Genomic DNA, 25,348 nt, shown 5'->3' with positions numbered 1-25,348 from the left:
ACGTGGAAAGAGCGAGGGGAAGAAAGCAGGTTAGTGTTTATACCCGAATGGCCAAACAAAGAGGCAACTGGCAAGACAGCATGATTGGACCACTAAAGGCTGGTCTTCTTTCTCTGTGGGGGGCCACCACCATGTCCCTGGAAGGTAGAAGAGTTCTTGGGAGTCACATCTGCCGAGGGCCAACAGAGAGGACCCTTTGGCTAGGTGGAGTCATGCCACTTGAAATAGCCTGTAAATATCCGGAAATCCAGCAGAGTCTCAATAATTAAAGAGGCAGGGCGTTACTTAGGGGGTCTTAGGCACCAGAAAAGACCTTAGAGATAACGTGATCTTAATGCCTTCATTTTACAGATGAAGAAACAGAGCTTAGTGTAGGAACATGCTAAAATTTGGGGGAAATATTTGGCTTGTGTATTTAAAACACATCATTTACCATGGAAACAATGTTCATGATCAAGAATATCAATTGGATACAGAGCACTGAAAAATATGTTATCTTAAATTTAGGGAAATGTGATTTATGATGAGTATCACTTTGCTCAATTGAGGCCTTAAGCTTGCTTCATTGACAGTACAAGTCACTGGCAACCAGATTTTGAACCTAACCAAAAATGGGAATGCACGACAAATATTTGCGTCTTCTTTGCCAAATGACACCTAGCCACAAGCACAGCTGTTCTCAGAAAATTAGAGTAACAGAGAATGGAGGCAACAGGCACACTTAGGGTTCAAGTTTCCAGGGAGAAGCAAAGGTTAATCGTATTGAGCCCCTGATGTTTTCAAATGTACAGCAGTGACAATGGAAAAATGCTGCCCACATGATAATCTTCGCAGGTGCCTCCTACGGCCTCCCTCCTGCCCAAGCTTGCAGAAATGTGAAACTCGGCCACAGTGTTTAACTGGAAAATTTGAAAATGAGATAGCCCTAGAAACCTTCAACTCATGCTAGGTCGGTAGTTCCTTCCTCTCTGTAATTATGTCTAGAAACTCTCATCTTAGGGTCACTTTGAGGGACTCTTCTGTGAAATCGCATATTTTAGAAATTACTGTGAATGTCTGAATGTCAGTCACCAAATAACAACTATAAAATCAGAAGTAGCAAAGAACCCATGATTAAAACAAGATTAAGAGGCTGATCATTGCCAGATCCACTGACCTAGTATTTTCAACTCCTACCAAAATAGAGAAAGCCCATGTCTACCTTCAAAGAAATAGTTCATTTAATTTCACTGTACCTGAAGTTAGCTATAAAAACCTGGACAATATGTAGTTTCAAAGAAATGAATCTTTAGTGCTTGATATAATAAACCTATGACTAGTTAGTTCTTTCAACTAACTCACTGTATTATTATCCAAGAAACATCCCATTATTGATTCAAACTAGCTGTCTTTTTTCTCCCCCATGGGAATGCGATAGTTAAATATGAAAGGTAAATTGTTAGCCTTCATCTTTGTCTTCCAGAATGTCCTATTTAGAATCCGTAACATTTGATAATCATTTATGTTTCCAGGTCTCTCTGGGGTTTGGTTAATTTTAGCCTAATAAAGTTCTACTGAATTAAAGTACAAATTAAAGAACAGCTGTTCTGCCTAGAAGTTTGTGAACACCATTTTAGAGGAAGACTAGAAGCTTCTCTGGCTTTTTAATCTACTAGAAACAAAATGACACAAGGGCAAGTTTTGCCTGAGTAATATCTTCAAACCATTTTATTCTGTAATCAAATCCGATTTCTTCGGCAACTGTGTTTAATTAAGATTGACAATCACTATTTGTACCAATACCTTTCATTTATGACACATGTGATAGGAACAAAATAGAAACCAAGTGATATTATGGCTATCTTTTTCATTTGTGTGTATGTGTTTAAGTTTTTATTTTCATTCCAGTTAGTTAAGAGACAGTATTCTATCAATTTCAGGTGTAAGATATAGTGATTCAACACTTCCATACATCACCCTGTGCTCATCACAAGTGCCCTGTTTAATCCCCATCAACTATTTAACCCGTCCTCATAGCAAACTCTCGTCTGGTAATCATCAGTTTGTTCTCTATAATTAAGAGTCTGTTTCTTGGTTTGTCCCTCTCTCTCTCTTTTTTTCCCTTTGCTCATTTGTTTTCTTAAATTCCACATATGAGTGAAATCATATGGTATTTGTCTTTCATTTAGCATAATACCCTCTAGCTCCAGTCACGTCATTGGAAATGGCAAGAGTTCATTCTTTTTTGTGGCTGAGTAATATTCCACTGTACACATATATCATATCTTCTTTATGTGTTCATCAGTTGATGGACACTTGGGCTGTTTCCATAATTTGGATACTGTAGATAAATCTACTATAAACATTAGGGTGCACGTATCCCTTTGAATTAGTATTTTTGAATTCCTTGGGTAAATACCTAGTAGTTTAATTGCTGGATCATAAGGTAGTTCTATTTTTAATTTTTGGAGGAAACTCCATACTGTTTTCCAGAGTGGCTGCACCAGCTTTCATTCCCACCAGGAGTGCAAGAGGGTCCCCCTTTCAAGTCCCTGATACCTGAAAGCCAGAAATAGAACAGCAAAAACAATCTAGTGGCTAACAATGGTTCTAAGTGCTTTACACATATTAACGTACTTACTCTTCATAACAACTCTGTGAGGAATATTATCATGACCATTTAACAGTGGAGGATACTGAAATGCACAGCAGATAAGTACCATGCTTATAGTCTATAAGACCTTACAGTGTTGGAGCTTTGTGAGGTCCAGGCAGTGTATTTCCTGTGCCAGACTCATAACTGCTATGCTGTATCTCAACCTCTGTGAACCACTATGACTTGGCCTAGTCACAAGAAATCCCAACACTGATTCCCACTGTGACAGTAAGCTACCATGCAACTTCACGTTCTCTACTCAACTACAGTCTGTTTTATATCTTTCTTATACTATATCAGGATCAAGCCATAATTAGTGGATTCTAATAATAGCAAATTATTATTGCTATTCACCCAATGGTGAAGGAAGCCATTATAGTATTTAACATAGCCATTTCCTCTATTAGAAATAAATGTCCCTTTACCTAATGCAGGAGAAAAAAATCAATATGCTGAATGCCTTCCATCAATAATCTTGGTTCAACAAAGAACTCTAAAATTTAAACTTCAATCTTGCCAGACAACATTTTGGAGAAGAGATATTAAGGCCTCACAAATGCCCAAATCACGACGTTAGTGATAGGATGATCCCAAAGGCAATGACATATCCACACCTTAGATCCTCCCTTGCTTTCTGTCTTTCAGAGAAGAGTTCTTTCTGTACTGTGTTGGGAGGGCCCCATGCTTTTTACACTAAAAATTATCCAGAGAGGGAAAAAACATCAAGATGCAAGGCTGGCATAAGAAAGAAAATCTTGTGAATTTCCATTCATTTTTAAAATTTTTCCTTTTCATTATTTCTTATTCTTTGCCACTAGAGGCCATGTCTCTAAATACCAAGTCCATGAGGTTCCTTGAGCCAGCCCCAGGATGGATACCTACCTGCCCCTAGTGCAGATGCCTTGGCCTAATCCCTTGGGACCCACCCGGGGCCAGCCTTTCAGGGTCTACAACTAAAAATTTCTCAATTTAGCACCACTGATATTTAGCACATGATAATTCTTTGTTGTGGAGGACTGTCCTATGCATTAAAGGGCAGTCCACAGAATTACCACCTGCTAGATGCCAGTAGCACCTCCTTCCCCAGTTACGATAACCTCAAATGCCCTCAGACGCTGCCCAATGTCTCCTGGGCTCAAAATCACATCCAGTGGAAAACAACTGCCCTGTACAGTCAATTTTAACTGCTAACTACTGCCAAGTTAGGGCAACTGCCAAGTATAGTCAAGTTTAAGGCAAAAAGGGTCCAGAGAAGTACTTTGGGTCTGCAATGTTGTCTGCTGATATGTTCCCAAGTCCCAGAATGGGGACTAAGTCTTCGGCTCACAGGTTCATGACTTACTACTTAGTTGGTCACAGAATTCTACACTTAGTTATTTCTCTGGTTATATGTCTCTGGTTATATGGCAGCTAATTTTCTAGGGGCAGAAATACAGTCTTTGAGGGATTAACAGAGTAAGGAAAGTGATAAATATTGAATTTATGGGTACATATACAAAATGCTGACTTTTATTAATATAACCCAGAAGAAAAATTTACCCTATCAAGTGGTGTTTGTTAGGTTAGCTATGCTTCTATATATGCTGTTTTGTACTTTTTTTAATGTATTAAGAACCATAGGCTTCTATAAAATAGTATTAACATAAAGTCTACTCATGTGAGAACATAACAGCAAGTATAAGAATGTATGTGTGGTGTGCAGTACATTTCAACTATATAAATATACGCTATATACATACTGACACCTACCCATCTACCTGTTGCCTACCTGTCCCACAACCCTACCCCATCTCTATCTGCATATGTGTATATGTCTGCACAGAAAAAAAAAAAAACCGTAGTTATCTACTGGCACTGCAATATGGACTACAGTTTCCTTCTTTTTTTCTGTGTTTTCTAAACATTTATCCATCATTACAAAAATTTAAATGTTTTTGAAAGGAATTTATGAAGGTATAAGAACCGTTTGCTGTACTATTACCTTGCCCACCAGAAAGATGCAAACACATCTCTATGACAACATACACACACACACATTTATACATTCGTGTTTTCTACTACTACCTATACTATATGTAATATGCATTATCCTATAGTAGTATATATACTGTATTAAAACTATGTAATATATAACGTGTATATGTATTCTCTCTCTGTATATATGCATGTGTATTTATGTGTGCATGTGTGGGTAGTACATTTATATTCCTCTTAGAGTCACCAGTGACTTCCATGTTACTAAATCTGATGGTCAATTGTCATCTCATATTTTTCCTCATGTACAGGAACATTCGATCAAACTGATGGAGGCTTACTTTTTGAAATATATATATATATTTTTCTTGGACATCACTCTCTTATAGTTCTCTTACAGTTCATCTCCCACTTCACGGTCAACTCTTTTGCAAAATCCTTTGCTACTTCTTCCCCATCTCACCAATCTTTAAATATTAGTGTCCTAAGAATCATCTGATTTTTTCTCTTCTGTCCCATCCTCATTTTTGAACTTACACCTAATTTCACAGTTTTAAATATCATTTACATGCTCATGAGTCGTAAATTCCTATCTCTACCTCTCTCCCCTAAACTAGGCTCACATAACCAATTCTCTAGTGAACAACTTTATTAAGATTTCTACCTTGAAATCATGTCTAAGTAGATCATGCCTTAAACCCGCTCCTCCTGAACAAGTAAATGGATTGCGTTCTTTCGGACATTCAAGCAAGAGACCTCAGTGTCACTGCTGACTTCCTTCTTGCCTCACACTCTATATCCAACCCGTCAGCAACTCCTGTCCGCTTTACTTTAAAAACGCACCCAGGGCATCTGGGTGGCTCAGTCGGTCAAGCATCTACCTTTGGCTCAGGTCGTGAACCCGGGGTCCTGGTACTGAGGCCCACGTCTGGCTCTCTGCTCAACAGGAGTCTGTTTCACCCTCTTCCTCTGCTCCTCCCCCTGCTTGTGTTCTCTCTCTCTCTCTCTCTCTGTGTCTCAAATAAGTAGCAAAATCGTAAATACACACACACATCCAGAATCCTATCACGTTAACCATCTGAGCCACCACTGCTTCTCACCCAACAGCCTCTGTACCTGTGTCTCCTTTCTGCCTCCCTGCCTCCACTTTTCTCCTCTTTGGGGTATTTCTTATTACAGCAGCTGGAGTGGTCCTATTAAAACAAACACTCAAACCTTACTGGTGACTTCCCACCTCGTTCAGAGAAAATGCCAATGTCCTATAAATTCCGAGTCCCATGAGTCTTCCCTCTGCTCATCTCTCCTACGACTTAGCCTCTGCTTGCCGCATTGCCTTTCCTCTTTTCTTCAATACATCCTTCATCCTTCATGCTTCTGCCCCAAGACCCTCGTACAGCCTCTTGTCTCTGCTTTGAATTCTCCTCCCCTAGATTGCTGCAGACCTCCTTCCCTCACTGCTTTCAAACCTCTGTTCAAATATCAGTTTACTCGTGAGGTCACCCCTGATCTTTCCGTTTCATATTGCTTAAATGCCCTCTCAATAATACCACCTTACCCATGTCCACTACCCTGCTTTACTTCCACAGAGCTTATCACATACTGTATATCTGTTAACTTATTTTTTTTTAATTTATTCATTTATTAGAGAGAGAGCACTTGGGGGGCAGGAGGAGAAAGAGAGAGTCTTAAGTTGACTCTCTGTTGAGCATGGAGCCTGATGCAGGGCTTGATCTCACGATCTTGAGACCACCACCAGAGCCAACACCAAGAGTTAGATGTTTAACTGACTTCACCACCCAGGTGCTCCTGCTCATGTGTGTGTGTGTGTGTGTGTGTGTGTGTGTGTGTGTGTGTTTTAAAGATTTTTACTTACTTATTTGGTAGAGAGAGAGAGAGAGAGAGAGAGATCACAGGTAGGCCGAGCAGCAGGCAGAGAGAGGGGAAAGCAGGCTCCCCAATAAGCAGAGAGCCCAAAGCAGGGCTCGATCCCAGGACCCTGAGATCATGACCTGAGCCGAAGGCAGAGGCTTAACCCACTGAGCCACCCAGGTGCCCCTGCTCATTTGTTTTTAATAGGGACTCTTGAATGTGGGAATTCTTATATTATTCTGATTCTTTTTCTACCAATTTATTGCTAGTGCTTAAAACAGTGCCAGACTCAAAAACAGGCACTGGATAAGGATTTATTGAGTGAATAAAAACATATAGATAGATACAGATGTTCATGTGTATGTCCAACAGTATGTGCTTGTGTATATGTACACATGGGTATCTGTAAATACATATTTGTGGGTTGTACACATATATAGGTAAATAAATAAACTTCTGGTATCACTTTTGATTCCTACCATTCCAGATTACATTACTTTTAAGGTTTATACAAATTAGTTCTTACATTAAAAATAATTATAAAAGGCAAAATGTATTATAGTTTTAAGAAACCTTAAAAGTAACCTAGTCCAATTTTCCTTCTCACACAATGCTTCCAGTTCCTAGGAGAGATGATAATTTAGCTCAGTTTCAGCATCAGATCCTCAATGAAGGCAACAAGAGGTGTTATCACTACCAATCTGTGATGAACACTGGGCTGTTCGTGGCTTTAAGTTATAACATGTACCTCAAATCTTTAGTGAATACTGCAAAGAGCAGTATTCATGGTACATTTCATCCAGTCTGGGAAGCACTGTGATCCAGTACCCAAAGACACATCAGCCATTTTCCTGTGTTTGCCAGTCCATCCCGGCAAAAACATATATGTGTACACATACACCTATAAATAAGTTTCATGAGAAAATACGTAACCAGAGTGCAATGCATTTTAGTGATTTCTATGCTCTTATTTAATTTTTAATTTGATCATGGCCCTATACATTAATTTCATAATCCAACACTGGAACATAATTTTCAATGGGAAAACAGTGAAATATTATATATGTATGTATGTGTGTATATATATACACATACATATATATGTATCTCTGTATATATATTATATATATTATTTTTATTAAATAGATACATGAAATGCAAAACCAAATGGTGAGTAAAATGTTAACTGTCTTATCCTCCCTAATTTTTATAAGCCATTATAATGTTTATCCTAACCACCCCTAGCCTTAACTAATCTCTTAATATCTTTTATACAAACTTTCTTCAAGTTCTTACAGCTTCTCTTCCATTATCATCCTAATTAAATATATTTCCCCTTCTCCCTCCCATCTAGTTATGTCTTTCCCTGTTTTTCCATTCCCTCACTTAGTTCTCTGTAAGACTACCTCTATTCCCAAGCACCGTGAATAACCTGTTAAAGCTGGAATCTGGAAACGAGATTGGCTCATTCTGGCCTGAGTGACAAGAGTCACTCTTTGCAAACCATAGTGATCCAACACATTTTAATCAAATATCTTGTATGTACTCAACGCTGTAATATGAAGTGCCCAGTCTGCATAGACTATAACTGGCGAAGAGTTTACTGAACGATACAGTAAGGACTTTGTGTTTCATTCACAGTATTATCTGGAGAGGAAGAGTAGAATTTAAGGAAAAGAAAGAACAGAGGAATGGACATAGTTGGACCTTGTGAGGTATCCTAACCATTTCAAAATGAACATCAAAAGTAATTACTTGGCGTGAGAAGCAGAAAGGGAGGCAGAAGACGGATGACTTGCGAGGCATCTGTATTATTGCTCAGGAGTATCCCAACTAGGGCCATCTCCAGAATCACAAACATTCTCGTAGTGCAAAGAAGTACCTGATTCACGCACACAAGTTGTAAAAACCCAGCCTACCAGAGCCCGGGGGAGTACACCTGTGTGCAGGACCGGTGTCCAATTTCTCAGAAGCCCAGGTCAGACTTGAAAGCATCCATGCTGGACCTTTTATGGCCCTCATTTCATTAAATGCTGTGCTCTTGGCTCAGCACAAGTAAGCTCTGGATGTCTTTGCCTCGCCTCCCAAATGTGTAATTAGTCTCTGTTGTGAGCAGCTTACTTTATGCAAGAGTTATGATTCACATGCAATCATTTTGTCAATTACCAAACCTTAAACAAGAGGCCTTTAAGGGGAAAAAAAAAGAAAAAAAATATTTTTTTATATTTATATTTATATAAATAATAAATATATATATATATTTTATATAAAGCAAAAGCCATACCTGGAAATTCTGGCAGGATATTTTATAATAAGCTTAAGTACTGTTAACATTTGCCTTAATAAATTCTAAGGAATTTGAGGTAATAAAACTTTGTTTATAGCTAAATAAATTTTCATAACAACGAAAGGATAAGATACCCGCAAGACGCTTAACTTTCTGAATTTTTAACATTTTCTGGAAAAAGTCATCTATGGGTAGCTACTGTAAGCATGGAAGGGTTTTGGTCAGTTGGATTACATAAAATTCAAAATGTGATATCACCATCGAGTAGGGATAAGAGGTCCTTCCAACAGCTGGGAGGCATTCTGTTTTAGATTGTACTTTTCAGAGAGTAAACAGAAGACATACAAAGGTAAATGGTGATCCAAGGATGATCATCTTAATAAAGGTAAAGCACTTTTCCCCACAACTGTTGCTAACATATAAATGAAATCAGCAGAACCCTGGGTTATTTATAAATGGACAGATTATCTTTTAAAGTCTTTCGCCCTCTGGGCAGTATAGACAAATCACAAGAAAGAGTCAGGGGTTATACTACAGATAATTAAAAAAATCTCTGAATCACAGTAAAGGTTGTTGATGATTAACCCAATCAATGGGGGAAACGTCTTAAATGTAGGTTTCTTACAGGGAGCTCGATTATCAACATATTAAGTATATGTCCTTATGTGATCTCCTAAAGTAAATATTCATCCACTTTCAAATACTTTATAACTAAAGACCCAAATGAAGAGAATCCTACAAAATGTCTGTAATTGAGACACTTCTTTCTTTTTTTGATATCCATTCTTTGGGAAGGATGAGGAAAGAACAAAAGCTGACTCCTGACTTCACTTATTAAAAGACAATTTTAAGTCAATGATTAATCTAATACCAGGAAACAAATGTCAAAAAAAATGGCCATTCTTCATAGTCTGCTCAATATAAAAATGTCTTAATGTAATACTAAGAGATTAACAGAAGTAAAGTAATTCAAAGTTAAGATTCTTAGAGCTATCCTTGTCTCCTTCCTACTTATGGTATATGTATATACTGGAAGGATCAGTAAATTCCACAGTTTGGTAACACTGGCAAAAAACACTTTTTTTCCAATGAATACGAAAGAAATGAATATAATATACTGTGTCATGAAAAGTGGCATAAATGAACATATTACAACTCAGACAGCATGGATTCTTTATAAAACCAGAAACTGCTTTGTTTATAGGGTGAAGCAATAGGTCCTTTTTGTTTTCTGTTTATTCCTTCCCATTGAAAGTGAACTAAGAGACCTGGTGAAAATGTCTTAAACCTTTTATAGACAATCATTTAGGTTTTAAAATACAAGAATACACACTTTTACATGAGTAAAAGATTTAAGAACAAAGAGTACGATTGTTTTAATTTAATACTCTAAAAAGGAAGCATAGAGGGCCTGATTCTTAGAGGAGCAGACCTTTTTGAAAAGCTGGAGTCCTAGGCGAAAACTTCCACTATCTTTGCCATCCCAAATACTCTGTCTGCCAAGCTACCTGCATTTAATGGCTTTAAAAGACAAATCAGCTATCCAGGACAAAAGCTGGACATAAATAAAACATACAAAGCACTTCGTGGGAGTAAGAACACCAGTTATGGTTCCTGTTCCCCCCATAGTCTGTCCACTGCTCAGGAAGGGGTAGCAACTGCCTGAAGTGGAGGTGTCCCCTGACCCCAAGACCATCAGTCCATAGGCAGCTAATGCTTGCTGCGGAGGTCTGATCCAAGGCCATGCCCAATCAGAGAGGGTTCTAGAAACCAACTATGCCAGCCAAACTGGTTGCTTCTAAGACTTGGATCCATGTAAGGTCTAGAACACAGGGTCACAGTCATTGCATATGAGGACAAATACCCCTATAGTTTCTATCATGAAAAATGCTAGGGAAAACGTGCATTTTAGAACTGCTTTTAAAAGATTAATACATATTCCCTAATTCACTTGATCACGGGACACACCATTGCATGAGCATATTAGAGGTAAAGTATTCCCCCCTCCACTTAAAGATGTGTTGCTTTAGAGAACACACGGAAGATCATGGCAGAAAGGAATGGAGCGGAGAACAGAGAAGACTCAAGAGAGAAAAAACCTTGTAGGTCATGAACAATGTCCTAGAGATACCACACGGCCTCATGGTAAAGCTTTCCAGTTCCATTACTTCTGTGTCACGCTTCTTTGTATGTGATATATGTCACAATTCGCATTGACAACAGAGTATCATAAAAGAAAAGTACAGACTCAAGGCCAGGCTTCCAAAGACAGAGAACAGCAAATACATTCTGGAGCCCTTAGTCCAGAAAGGGGGAAAAATGACATTTAGTTTGCTTATGAGAAATTAATTTTTAGTTTTACTTTTTAGTTTTGGATTGGGAAATTTCTGCAGATAGTTTAAAGACAATGGATTACAGTTTCCTTCACTGGGATCCTAGAAAGTCACAGAATAAGAAACCTAGCCACTAGAGTCAAAGTATAAAAATTGTCTAACACCCACCATTCTGAGTATGTGTGTCATTATTTAGGGCACAACTCCTCTTAGTAAAGATAATATGGCTTTCTTTCCAACTCTGATACCTTCATTTTCTTCAGAAGACCCAAAAAATATTCTTTTGCTTTGAGCCACAGAACTCTGGTGTTTATTAAATTATCATACAATGTAGTAACAGTACTACCACAGCCTCAAGAAAGTGGTATTTTTGGGGGGGCTGGAAGAGGGGGTAATTTATTTGTTGGTAAAGGCTTTAAAGAAATGAAATGAGGAAAATATAGCATTTTAACCCTATCCTTCAACTAATGTTTGAGTTGTACCTAATGAGACTCCAGCTGGAAACCAATCCCCTTTAGAACACTATCAATGATAAATAATCCTAAATTCCAAATAGAGATTGAGAAATCTCAGTGGGTAGTAACCATTTTAAATTCGCAGTACATGTTATGTTTACTATTGTAATGAGAATGTTCTTACCACACATATAATATGCCCTTTATATATGTAGATGAAGACATAATTTGCATTTTATCTTAATTAAGTCAATTACTCTATTAAAATTAATTTTCAGATAAAACTGACTTTAAAATAAGAAGTCATTTATATTCTGTAGAGTATCAAAAATCCATCAAAATTAAAATGTGGATGTATCTTCCCTATCCCCACTACAACAAGCAAATTGGGGAGAAAGGAAAACTACCTAGAGTTAATTAATGGGGAAAAGTGTATCAGTCCGTTGTTGTCACAAAAATGTTGCATTACAAACCATGCCCCATTGGAATATGAACAAGAGGGCATTTATTTCTGGCTCACAGATCTGTAGGTTGACTGGGGTTTTCATGACTTAGGCTGGAATCAAGTAGGTCTGCCTTCAAAGTGTGGGGCATATACACGACTACTCCATGTATCTAGCATCTTCCTTAGACCACTGGATAACTGAAACATGTTTCTCACATGCCGAAAGACAGGAATGCAAGTATGAAACTATCTTTAAAGATTTTGTTCACAAAACATCCACTAACATCTAACTGGCCAATGATTTCACATGGCCAAGTCCACAGGCTTCGGGTGCAAAAGAACCGTCCACATACACCTAATGAGACTACGATAAGAGGATGGATATATAATGCTACTATTTGGAAGTGAGTTGAGACCAATAATCCTATTCTCCAATTGAGTGATATATATATATTTTACATATGGAAGATACCAAAAATTAATGATGTATCATAGGGTTATTATTTCTTTTAATCATCTCTTTCCCTTTCTTTGGTACCACATTTTCTACTGATACATACATTCATCCAACTGTTATTATCCAAATGTTAGTGTCCCCCTAAATTCATATGTTGAAATCTTAATAATCCCCAAGGTGATGCCATTCAGAGGTGGAGCCTTTGGGAGGCAATTTGTCATGGGGGCGGAACCCCCATGAATGGGATTAATGCCTTAAAAAGAGCTCCCTAGACATTTTCATCATATAAGGACACAACAAGAAGTCTATGATTCAGAAGATAGCGCTTACCTGATCATGCTGGCACCCCTATCTTGGGCTTTCAGCCTTTAGAGTTGAGAGAAAGAAGCTTCGCTTGTTTATCTGCCACCCAACCTGCAGTATTGTTACAGAATGGACTAAGACACCACCCTGTAGTCTATATTTCAGAGTGGCTTCCATGTCTGTGTGAGTCTCCCAAGAGGGAGGAATTCGGTACCCTAGTCCGGGAAGATCCCTGCCCCTACATCCCTGCATTGTTCCTGCCAGATTCTTGAAAGGGACTGTTCAGGTGGCTCCAGGGCCCGAAATAAATGGCTTAGGCTACTGAATATCGTCTTGCACTTGACATTCTTCTTCTTCAGTATTCATCTTCCAAATGACCCTCTCCCTTGCTGTTTTCCTATATATATGAAAGCGGGACAAGGGTAAGGGAGCAATTCTATGGCCTTAATTCCTGTAAAATCAGTGTGTAATTACAAGAAGTTGAAAAGTTCAGCACACTTCCAATCAGTATTTCCCTAGCAGTAGGTTGAGCAGGACTTCTTTCTTCCCTGAACTAATGGATCTTCATTTTCCAACAAAGTCAAGTATTCATCAAAGACTAAACAAGGACTATCTCACTTCAGTTCATGCCTAAGGATTTTTTTTTTTAAATTAATCACAGTTCCATTTTTTTCTTGCTGATACATGAAAAAGAAAGACTCATCCAAGTACAGGGAATGAATCTTTTTAGTGAAACATTTTCTCTGTAGGTCTCTGTAGTACAGACCTACAATTTTTATGATAATGAAGTCAAACATAAGGGAAAAATAGCTTTATTTTATGTGTATGTGTGTATATATCAAATACAGAAATTATTCTGACCTCAAAAGAAATTTCATAGTGAAGGTATAATGGAATAAAAGACTCTTTACTTAGTATCTCCAAACACTCTGATTTTGTGTCTCAGCACATAAGCCACCTGTTCCGTACCTGATTTTATCAGTGAGAAAACACTTTGCCCTCCTCTGAACTCCATTTTACTTTCTGTTCCCCGTTCTTACAATTCTCATCACTTTTTCTAGTCTTCTAATTATTTCCCGGCCTGTATTAACGCCACTCTATCACTGTGATCTCATTAAAAGCAGGGATTACGTTTAATTCAACTTTGAACCTAGTTTAACATCAAGTATGATGCATACATATAAAACAAATTGTAATAGGATGACTTCATAAGTCTCTACTTTTCTCCCACAATGCCCTTTTCTGATGTAATGGCATTAAAAGGCCAAAAACTCAAAAAAGTGACAGTTGTGTCTCGCATCTATAAAATCATATTTTTAACATTGTTAGCTTAAAGTTCCTAGCATGTTTGTTAGGTGGAACTAAAATTAATTAAATGTCACAAAGGGCTTCTCTTATTCGGATGGGTTTCTCTCTACCTAAAACTCCTCCCACTTTGATACCCACTGGTGTCAAAGTGGCACCTACTTATCCATCAAAACACACCTGAGTTGTCACCTGTTCTTTATGCCTGAGCCTTTATCCTGGTCTCCTTAGAACTGTATACAAAATAATCACATTATATTATGGCTATTTGTTATCATATATATATGTGTATATATGTATATATGTATGTATGTATAGGATACATATATGTACATGATACACACACACATACTACATAAACCTTTAAAAACCTCAAGGTCTTTACATGCCTTTTATATTTACCACCAGCACCTATCCCAATGCATGTCTGAGAACAAATACATGGTAAATATTCAAAGAGCATTGCTGATAAGTGTTGGATCAGTTAATTCTCCTGCTGTAGTTCAGTACGGGCCACAGTGCATTAATATAAAAAATATTTTAAAAACTGCTAATTAAGTTTCAATACTTAAGGCCTCTATCACCTTGACCACCATCACCAAGAGGAATTTTGGAATGTTAGGTAGTGGATTTGGGATGTGTACAGCAACAGATTCCCCTTATTTTCTACAATGCTAAGCTTAATTACGACCTGTTGGCACACTGATGCCTATGAAAGGCTGAGCTATGCAAGAAAATAGCTCACAAATGTTTCTAAGAACTCACATTTATTTTGGCTCATCTGATCACCATATCCGCTCTGGAGTTTTGATACAGGGTGGAGTAAAGCTGTCATTCACTTCTACTTTATTATGACAGCTGGTGCTATTTGGCAACTACTCTGTTCAAATTAACCCTAAAAAAACCAATCTCTCACATTTAAAACAAAGATCATGCCTCTATCAACTCCTAAACAATTGGCTGAGAGGTTTAAATTCACTGACTGAGTGACTTCACTTGCTCTAAATAAAACTGAAAAGCAAATAAACCAAAAATTGCTTTGACGGTTTTTGTTTGTTTGTTTTACTCAATGGGGCAGCGTTGTGTACAAACACCAAATCAGACACTCTCAGGGTACTTGGTATCTCCTTTCAAACCCACTGCGTAGTAGAGATGGGTAATCCAGAGTATTTTTTATATGCTACTTGACCCGAAAGAAGAATCAAAGTCATAATTCAAATACGTTAATGACTGCTAGAAGAGAAACCTGACCAATTACTTTCTTGTTAAGGCAGTCCTTGATCCTAGGCTTTGTCTCTGTCGATGTAGAGTTCATCCCATTACTTCAGCCGCATCAGAAGTGGGGCACCGGCTAAACAAACATGTGTGATTTATAATGGCAGCCATATTTCAGTGATACAAAGCAAGCTGTCCAGTGTTTAATAGGGACCGTATGGGCAGACGCCCCTTCAACTTATTTCTTCTTTCTGTTACACTGGAGAATGGAAACCCAACCTACTAAAAAACAAGCTGAGAAACATAAAGAATAAAAAAAAATTCTAGAATTATGAATAAATACAATTTATTTACTAATATGTTAGAGCAACAGAGTAGGAATATATCAATTTTAACCATTCTTCAGCCTATCAGTAGATGTATGCTCTACCTCGGTCTCTAACTTCCAAAAAAAATATCTGTATTAGCAGAAAATTCAGCTGCAACTTCCTAAAAAAACACGAATGGTGTTCTAAGAACATTGTGTATGTGTAAAAATTCACTTCTTTCCCTCCTAGCATTCTATTCGAATAATCCCCCCAACCTTCTCTTAAAGGAAAAGCAGATTTCTTAAAGGAAATCTCTTAAAGGAAAGCAGATTTGGGAACTTAAAATAAATGGAATGGTCTTCCTTCTACTTCCTTCACTCTCTGGTCTGAGGTAATTAATGTCTATTCAATACCACGCTCAATCATCTTTCCCCTGGGACAGTACTTTCAATTAAACCTTTTATTTCATCCAGGAACGGCTGGTCTTATTGACCACTGTACTTTTTATCTGTGGATTTATGATAATCTAATGCACATCTCCTCACAGGCAGAATGGCCTTATGAGTCCTTATTGTTCTGATGCCAGAAGAGAAGTGAAAAACAAAATTAGCTCCTGTGGAAGCCAGGAAGGAAACCACATTTGTTTAACACAGCGAGAGGCCTTTCACTACCTGCCCAATGGCCTTGACCATCACACTGCCCTGGCCTCTCAATGTGCCGGCTGCCCTCGCCTGGCTGCTCTAGTCTGATAAGACACGCCAACTCCCTTGAGAGCACTGGACGCCGAGGGGTGAGAGGCAACGCCATCCTCGGGTTACATTTTCAAAGGGTTGTGAAGGAAGTCAGACATTTACGTGCTATTGCTTCTTTTCTGTAGGAAACCCTACAGGTTAAAGAGGAACCTCTGAACTAGTATTTGACAGCAAAGGCTGGGCTTTTCAAAAAGTAGGCTGCTCACTGGTTTGGAGCTCTGCGCCTTATACTTTCTTTCCAGCTAGGACCCACATGACTTGGTTTCTATTTCAGAAGTACACAAATTATAGTGACATGTTATTAACTTAACCACCATGAGAAATTACGTGTATATTGTTTTTACAGTCATACTCCGTTATGTAGCTGAAGACAAGGCTGGATCTAGTGTACTTCTATCTCTTCACGATCTGGGGCATAAGTCACTGTTACGTATATCCTCAAACACAAGTTCAGCAGACTTCATCTTTAATTTCCTTGCATGCCTACATAGCACATAAAATTATCAAGTTAATAATTGCATTAATATTTATTTATATAATTTATTTACAACCTGTCTAGTACCAAAGAGGAATTGAGGTGGCTCGCATTAATAATTACGCTGAAAATATCTGCCAAGTTTTCAACAAGTTGCTAGTGCTGACACAGTCCTATTTTTCAAACTGAAGAATTCAGAACCCAGAGATTTTTTATTGCATTAAGGATGGCCAAAACCTTAATGAATAGTGCTTGCAATTTATTCACTTTTCTTCACTTGTAATGGAAACGAGCTTTAAATAAACTCTGACTGTAGGGACAGATGAGACAATTTCTACTTAAAAAAAAACAAGTTTTTTTTTTAAGTTTGTATTTAAGTTTGTTTGTAAACCTGCTTCTTACAACGTGAATTTTTCCTTTCTCTATGTTAAAAGGAATACCAATCACTTGTGCCTGGGCTGCAATGAGCCCACAGGGTTTATTTACTCCACAGTATCTCCACCGTGTAATAATTTACAATCTATTGGAAGGGTTTTATTTAAAAACATCTTATGGTAAAATGCACCAAAACTTCCAATTTTGGAAAGAAGGAGCCCATTTCCTTCTGAGCTAACTACAGGAGTAAAGTCTCTTTACTCCTGTACCTACAGCCGTGGTGGCATCAAAAGATTAGAGGAAGGGCTACACCTGTGTATATTAGCCACTATAGCAACAAGAACCACAGTGGCAAGGGGTTGAAAAGCTGGCCATGAGGGAGATCTCTGCTGGCAAAACATTATTCAACATTCACTTCAGAGAAGCCACTCTTTAGGTCAAATGCTCCCAAGGCATTCTGAACTGTAGAGCAAAGAAATGCTCAGAGGCACCCTCCCATGGCCTATCCGTATACAGAGAGATCATTCATAATTCAGGTGCTATCTGTATTGAGCATCCCACCAAAATTTGATGCACATAAATTCAGGGACTAGTATTCTGCAGTAAGAAGAGGTCTCAGAGAACAATTAGTTCAATCTCCTCATTTTGTAGATAAATGAACTCTTCTCCCTGTTTACTGTCAATTTTGTTTTATTTTGATAATTTTAGTATTTATTAGTTTATCTCCATCTCCATAATCTAACTCTTATGCCCAAGTCTCCGACCCAGATTGTGGGTATCTGCCATCGAAAGGTGAATCTACATCGGCTGGGAAGAAAAATAGCAAGAAGAGGGACAGGAGTTTATGTTTAGCAAGAGTGTCAAGACTAAAAATGTTGCTGAACAACAAAGTGGGGAAACGGGCCAGGTTTCTCTGCTCTGGCTTCTCTCACACTGTATTCGCATCAAAAAAGAACTCAATACATGCTCCGTGAAAGGAATTAAGAAAGATAAGACCCAAGAAATTAAATGACTTTTCCAAACTTGAACACCCAGAGTGGCGGTCCTGGGCCAGTAATGTGAATTTCACCCCCCTGACCAATACTCATTCTGCTATAGAACAGTGTTCTCTTCAGCTTTCCTAACCGAATTTGAGAGACTGTAACAATATTTGCCCCAGTGAGTTATGCCTCCTTGATGTGTGACTCTGCCATTCTTTCCAGCCAGTCATGGCATCTGTCGACCCATCCTTTGAATCCTAATGGCATCGTGATGTGCTTCGACAAAGAGAATGAGGCAGAAGGAACGCTGTGTATCCTACAAGGCTAGACCTAAAGAACCCCCGCATCCTCTGTTTTTGTTCTTCTAAGAATGTCCAAAAAGGAAGCTGGACTAGCTTTCTGGAGGATGACTTTTCGTTAACTAGAATTAACTAGAATCAAGGTGCCCCACCCAACAGCTAGAACCAACTGACAGCCATGTAAAGGAGACCATCATGAACCTTTCCGCCCTGCAGATGCGCCAGTTGGACACAAGCCTCAGGAATAAACCCAAACCCAAAACTTAGAAACAGAAAAGTTATGAACACACTTCATAAAGGAGGGCATCACATGGATCTTAAATTTGATGGATTTCTATGTTATCCCTAGAAATAGTCTTGTTATAGGCATGCACGTTTTGCTCCCATGATCATAGAAGTACCCAACGGTATTATCACTACGACCAAAAGGTTCCTTTCCTGTACTCTGCCCTTTTCTTCAGTTTTCCCTCCCACCACTGGCTCATGCTTCTCCACATCCCTGGACTCCCTACTTTCCTTGCTTCTTTGAATCTATCCATGGACCAAACAGAATCCCATCTCATAAATGAAAGTTTTCATAATTTTAAAATCCTTATTGAGTTCTTCCTTTTATATAACTTCTGGCTCACTATTAACGTCTTAGCTTATTCCTTAAATCTGTGCAACTAAAAAAAAAAAAAAAAGAAGAAATGTGTACAACTCTTCCCTTCCTATCCACCTTCCGCACAGATCGTAGGTAGTATGCCATATTCCTGTATCTCTAATGACATTCAGCATTGTCTATACGTTCTTGGAGTTCAGGAATCTTAATACATTTTAGAGTACAGTGTGTGGTAAAGCATCTAGCACCAATAAATGTTTATTAAATATTTGATCAGCTAAACTGGGAAGAGTAGGTGTTCAGGATCTGTTGAACAATTGAGTCCTTTCATCATCAATATAGATCCAGAAATAGAGGGCAATAGAGGGCTGACAATTCTCCTGAATACCAATCTCTGAGTATCAAAGAAGAGAAACATTTGGTCTCAGGGAGATGGAATGCAAGCAAGTAACAGGTAAGGTGTTTTGGTTGGATGTTTTTGTGTTTTGCCATTTGGGGGTTTGTTTTTGGTTTTTTGTTGGTTGGTTTGTTTGTTGCTTGTTAGTTTCTGTGTGTTTTTGCCCTCCAGTGGGAAGTCAAGGGTCTACTCATGAAACATGTAGCTTCTGGGAAGGAGAGGAGGGAGGTGAGCCCTTTCAAGTTAAGCTGAAAGTCTGTAACTTCCCTGCAGGGTGCTAAAGTCAATAGTTCCATATACCAGGAGCCACAGACGCCAATATTTATGAAATAATGACCATCAAGGGGAGGCTGTGCTGTTCTTTGGGATATTTTTCTCCATCCTCCTACTAATACCTCCATCTTCATCACCACCTGGCATTTTAATGTAATTTAATGTCAGGCACCATTTTCTTCCTCTTCATCACCACCTGGTATTTTCATGTAGAAACAGAATGCAGAAATATATTCTGGCATAGAGAGCTAGCACTCCGAGTGTTATTTGCTCCCAGAAAGGCAGGATGATGGGTCCGAAGAAAGAAGAGAGGAAGGAAAAGGGGAGAATGAGGCAAGGTGGAAAAAGTGAAACAACATTTCAAGCTGTTTAACAATCCTTCCTTTGGTCCTAAGCCTCTAAGAAATGCAAAGAATTAATTACGGAAAGACTAGGTGATAAAAGTCCTTCGCATAACTCAATAAGTGGCCAGGAAACATAATTGAACTCGTTTATAATTGAATATCCTGCCATTGGGGCAGCCTTAAAGAAGGGTAAACTTAAAGAGACATAACAATATTAAATGTTCTTTTGTCTTTTTAACACTTGTGATTAAACATCCTTTTTAAGGAGAGACCTGGGATAGTGGTGGGGCTTCACTTAGGCAGCAACAGGAGCTGAAGAGCACGTGATTTGTACTTGGGCATCTTAATTTAAATAATTATAATATCTTAAAGAAAAAGGCATCTTAACTCCTTCAACGTTTTATTACATCTGACAAGTTCAGTCCAAGGGCACCTATCTATTCGTGCATTATGCGTCATATGTTCTGCACACTCATTAAAAATAATGAGAACACATTTAAAAGTCATTGCCCAGAGAATCTTTGGGGACGGTACATGGGAAGAGGTAAGTGGCAACAGATTGTGATTTAAGTGTCTATCTCTGTTTTATCAGCCCTTAGGAGGAAGGAAAAAAAAAAAAAAAAGAAGAAGTAGCAAGCTTAAGCTGATATTCTTTAATGATAAAGATCACACATTTTCCTGAAAAACAGGCAGATGAAACATGTTCAAACCTCTAAATACACTTTCAAAATGAAATGGGCTGTAGTGGCCGTTTCACAAGTACAGTATTTACTTTAATAACAGCTGGAAAAGTTAACCACGATCCATTAAGGCTATACTTTTCCCCCCCTTAATCTTTTAAGTATCCTTTACAAAATGAACGCCTTCCCTTATCTTAACACCAAACCTACCTTAGCAAACGTACTGATCACAGGGAGAGAGGTAATTAAGCAAATCAAGGTCAGCCCCCGAGTTTTGTAACCACTTTCTTATCCAGCTGTTCCCTATCAGCAGCTGGCTTGAATTATTGGAAACATTTGGCTAACTGGGTAATAAGAAGGATATAATCTGTGGTTGGTTACAATATTGCTTTTTCTGAGCTGTTTAAACACGTATGTTGAGAAAATTCTTCTCTTTAATCTAACTTCTGGAGGCCTAATCATGGCCACAGCGGCCACTAATAAGACATGTGTCTTGTGCCACGAGAGGACAGCCCACTCTCATGGCCCTTCGTCTTTAACGCTGCAGGAGAATGGAATTGGCCCCAGTCCTCTGAAATGTCATGAGACCTTCTTTTCAGCATAAAACCCTTCTTCTTCCACTAGCTTCTGGCCTCTACCAAAACCAGTTTTGTGATAAAAGTCACGAAGTATTTTCATCCTAACACCTGGAAGCCATACAAGTGTGCAAAGTGGCCAGCCCTTCCTCCATCGGCTTTCATAATGCTGAACCAGAGCATTTGTCGTCATCAATTTTATCAAGACTAGATTTTGCTGACAAGGGTTCAGTCCAATTCTTTCAGGTATAAGGACTGCCCAGGGAGTAGCAAGTGACTACTAACCCCTCAGCCTGGTGGGTTACTGAAGGCATTCAAAAACCTGGCAAAGAAGAAGAACCTAGTCACCTAGCACACAGCACGACTGACAGAGGGTGGGATGTGTAGCTCAGTGAGGTAGAAATCTCACAAAAAGAGGCACCTGGATGGCTCAGTGGATTAAAGCCTCTGCCTTCGGCTCAGGTCATGATCTCAGGGTCCTGGGATCGAGCCCTGCATTGGGCTCTCTGCTCAGCGGGGAGCCTGCTTCCTCCTCTCTCTCTGTCTACTTGTGATCTCTGTCTGTCAGAGATTAAGCCATACAAGTATACAAAGTGGTCAGCCCTTCCTCCATCGGCTTTTAAGATTTTAATAAAATCTTAAAAAAAATTGTGATTTTGACAATGTAAATTTCGGTAAGGGGCAATGTCTCTGTGTCTTGTTTCCCCCAATTTCAAGATAGATAGGAAGAGCTAACCATGGTGGAAAAATGAGGATCTTCTTCTTAGGGGCTTTGAAATCTTTGCCAAGAGTTCAGCCATGGCAGGATGGGGGAGGGTAGAATACGGTCCATGGAAGGGGTCAGTGGAAACTATCTCATCCTATGGCATCCCATCTTGGAGAGAGAGAGGAAGGAAGAAGGGACAGAGGTATAATTGCAGACAGATACCAAGCACCCAACCTTCAAAACTGCCCTAGAAGCACCTCTCTTTGGTATATGCTTAAATCTACAAGTTACAAGGTGGCACGCAACAAATTTTGAGCACAATCAAATTGAGTGTGGGCATTTAAAAACACGATCGAGTCGAGCCTGAAAAAGTCAAGTACAATTGAGTTTGCCTAAATGAATCAGGTGTAATAGAGCCGAGTAACCAGATTGTGCTCAGCCCTGGCCCTGTGCCCAAATGAGAGGCACGTGACCCAAAAGACGCAACTCAGCTGGTCTTAAAATTTTCACAGGGTATTTTTTTCCCGAGCAAAAAATTGTTTGCAAAAATAGATAAAGTTGAAAATTTGGCAACTGGAATTCGTCAGGTATAGGCACTAAGTGATCCTATAGGCCTTTATGCTCTTCACACAAAACCACTATTCCAGTGATTTTTCAAACTTAAGTGAGCATCAGAACTATCTGGAGGGCTTGTTAAAAGACATCTTTAGGGGCGCCTGGGTGGCTCAGTGGGTTAAGCCTCTGTCTTCGGCTCAGGTCATGATCCCAGGGTCCTGGGACTGAGTCCCGCATCGGGCTCTCTGCTCAGCAGGGAGCCTGTTTCCTCCTCTCTCTGCCTGCTTCTCTGTCTACTTATGATCTCTGTCTGTCAAATAAATAAATAAAATCTTAAAAAAAAATACATCTTTAGCTCCAACCCTAGAGCTTCTGATTCCTCGGGTCTGAAAGGAGCCTGACAATTTGCATGTGTGACAAACTCCGAGATAATGGTATTCTGATGATCTGAGACTACAGTTTGAGAACCACTTCAACTGAGATTGAAGCACTTAAAAAATACTTTAAAATACTTTTAATATTAAAAAATAATATTTTAAAATATTAGACAATGATACTTACTGTTTGTCTATGTCTTTATAAGTAAACTGTGCAACTAGATTATGCAAATGTATTCAGATAATTTAAACTACCTAAATTGTCATTTATATTCTAGGCTTTTTTGGGTGGGGGGGACAGAAGGAGAGGGAGAGAATCTTAAGCAGGCTCCACACCCAGCAGAGGAGCCCAACGTGGGGCTTGATTTCCTAACCCTGAGATCGTAAACTGAGTGAAAATCAAGAGCTGCATGCTTAACGCACTGAGCCACCCAGGCACTCCTGACTGACATTCTATCAGTACTCTGCCTATCCTCACTGTCTTGTGTAGTGATAACCAGAGAATGCTAATGCTCTGAAATGTGAGGAAATCTATGTATATTATTTTTATTTAGTTTAAAGTAATTGTATCAGGAAGGATAATGCATTAGATACAGATTAGACATAGAATAAGAGCCACACCGCCTTTAGCAATGCCTTTTCCAGCCTTCTGTATCAACTGCTTTAATAATGTGTAACTTTCATTTATTCAGTCAACCCAATATTTGCTGAACATACAGTGTGCACCAGGCACAGGAAATAACAACAGAAGATAACATTATTTGACACTCACCAAGTATTAGCATCTATGCTTAGCTAATTCTCACAACAACCCTACAAGATAGGTGCTATTATTATCCTCATTTGGCAAATGAGGAAACGGAGACAGAGAGGTTGAGTAAGACTACAAAGCAGGGATCCGCATTCTATGTGCCCCATTCTAAGTACTTTACACCCATCTCCAATGCTGACAGTTTCTTAGGCAGACAATTATCTGATCGCTGAGTTAGAGGTGAGGAACGGGGCCAGGGGTGGGGGTGCGGCGTTCAGAGAAGTAACTTGATCAAAACCGTTCAGCCAATAGGTGGTAGAGCCAGAATTCTACCTGGGTTTGACAGATCCCAGATCTGAGGCTCTTAATGATTACATTATAGCCAAATACAACAAGCTCTTAGCAGGTATCTGAATGTCTTTTCACCTCTTCCAATTTATTCCAGACAACATTATTTCTCATATTATCCCTTGCTCAGTAAGCTGTCGAGCTGGGGTGCCTACTACCTCCCTGAGGTATCTTATTTTTTCTAATCTCAGAGTACTTGAAGATGCTGTTTCCTTCTACCCTGCAGCTCTGCATTTTGAAATCCTACTCAATCAAGACCTTTCTCAAACACTGTCATGATCTTAAAGCTTTTCTTGGTCCCTCAACTTTGAATCCCCGTAACACTTCATTGAATAATTTGACCAATTCATACTCTTCTTCATAGGCTCGAAGCTCCTTGAGGACACGAACACATCTTATTCATCTCTGGAGTTCATGTTGCAGAACCCTGACTAGGAGTAGATGAATACTGCTTGAATGGACTTGCACTAAGCAAGGGAAAAATATTGCAGAGAGAAGCAGAAATGAAGACTATATTTTAGCAAGGATTCCATCTTAAGTCACAAGAACTGCGTTATTTGGAGAACCCATAAAATATAGCTGCGTTTTGATTTCTGCATAATTATTGAAATTCCAAAACATAACTCCTGTGCTTTGGTTTAGGTAGACAAATCATTCTGAAATCATCCTTCAATTTCTGCTACTTATCCACAAATAGCTGCTATAATATTCATTCTTCCTTAAGTACCTTGGTTAATTAAGCATGGAATCATTTGAATCTAATAGCCAAAGGGAATAAAATAATATATCAGTTAAATGAGGTTCATCTAAGATTTCAAACGAAAATTCTTGCATGATTTATGATATTAAATAATTTGACATCTAAAGGTATGAATCTTTCACTTCCTAAGAAGATAAACAGTAAAGGAATGGGAGCCACATGGCTTTTGCAAAGGCAGTCACGGGACTGGTAAATATGGTGGTGCTAGGTGACACTAAGTTCAGCGGCTCTTCCGGGAGCTGCCCACACACATGCACACACAGAGCATTTTTTTTTTTTTCCTAAGCAAAAGTAATACTCCTAAGTGAAGGTCGCATCGGCATGACAAACGTGGCTGGCTACCTTTTGGGTCTCAGTCTTGCCAGGCAGCAGCATCTTGCTTGCTAGAAATATAGTCAATGCTCCTGGCAGAGGCCGGCATTTAATAGCAGGCAAACGTGGCAGGTAGAAATTATAAATACATTTGAAATTTTTTCAGCTCGCTTTACCCACCAGGGGTTGCTGCGATTTTCAG

At 38.9% G+C, this 25,348-nt stretch overlaps 1 protein-coding gene across 4 annotated transcripts in view; it reads right to left on the bottom strand.

Moving 5' to 3' along the window:
- The window catches only part of PARD3B (par-3 family cell polarity regulator beta), a 1,046,926-nt gene that overhangs the window by 446,872 nt on the left and 574,706 nt on the right, over window positions 1–25,348 (bottom strand). The gene's annotated exons all lie outside the window — the stretch shown is intronic.

The sequence above is a fragment of the Mustela erminea genome, chromosome 8 (genome assembly GCF_009829155.1).
Source record: "Mustela erminea isolate mMusErm1 chromosome 8, mMusErm1.Pri, whole genome shotgun sequence".
Classification (NCBI taxonomy): domain Eukaryota; kingdom Metazoa; phylum Chordata; class Mammalia; order Carnivora; family Mustelidae; genus Mustela; species Mustela erminea.
This window is presented reverse-complemented; position numbering and strand designations above follow the sequence as displayed.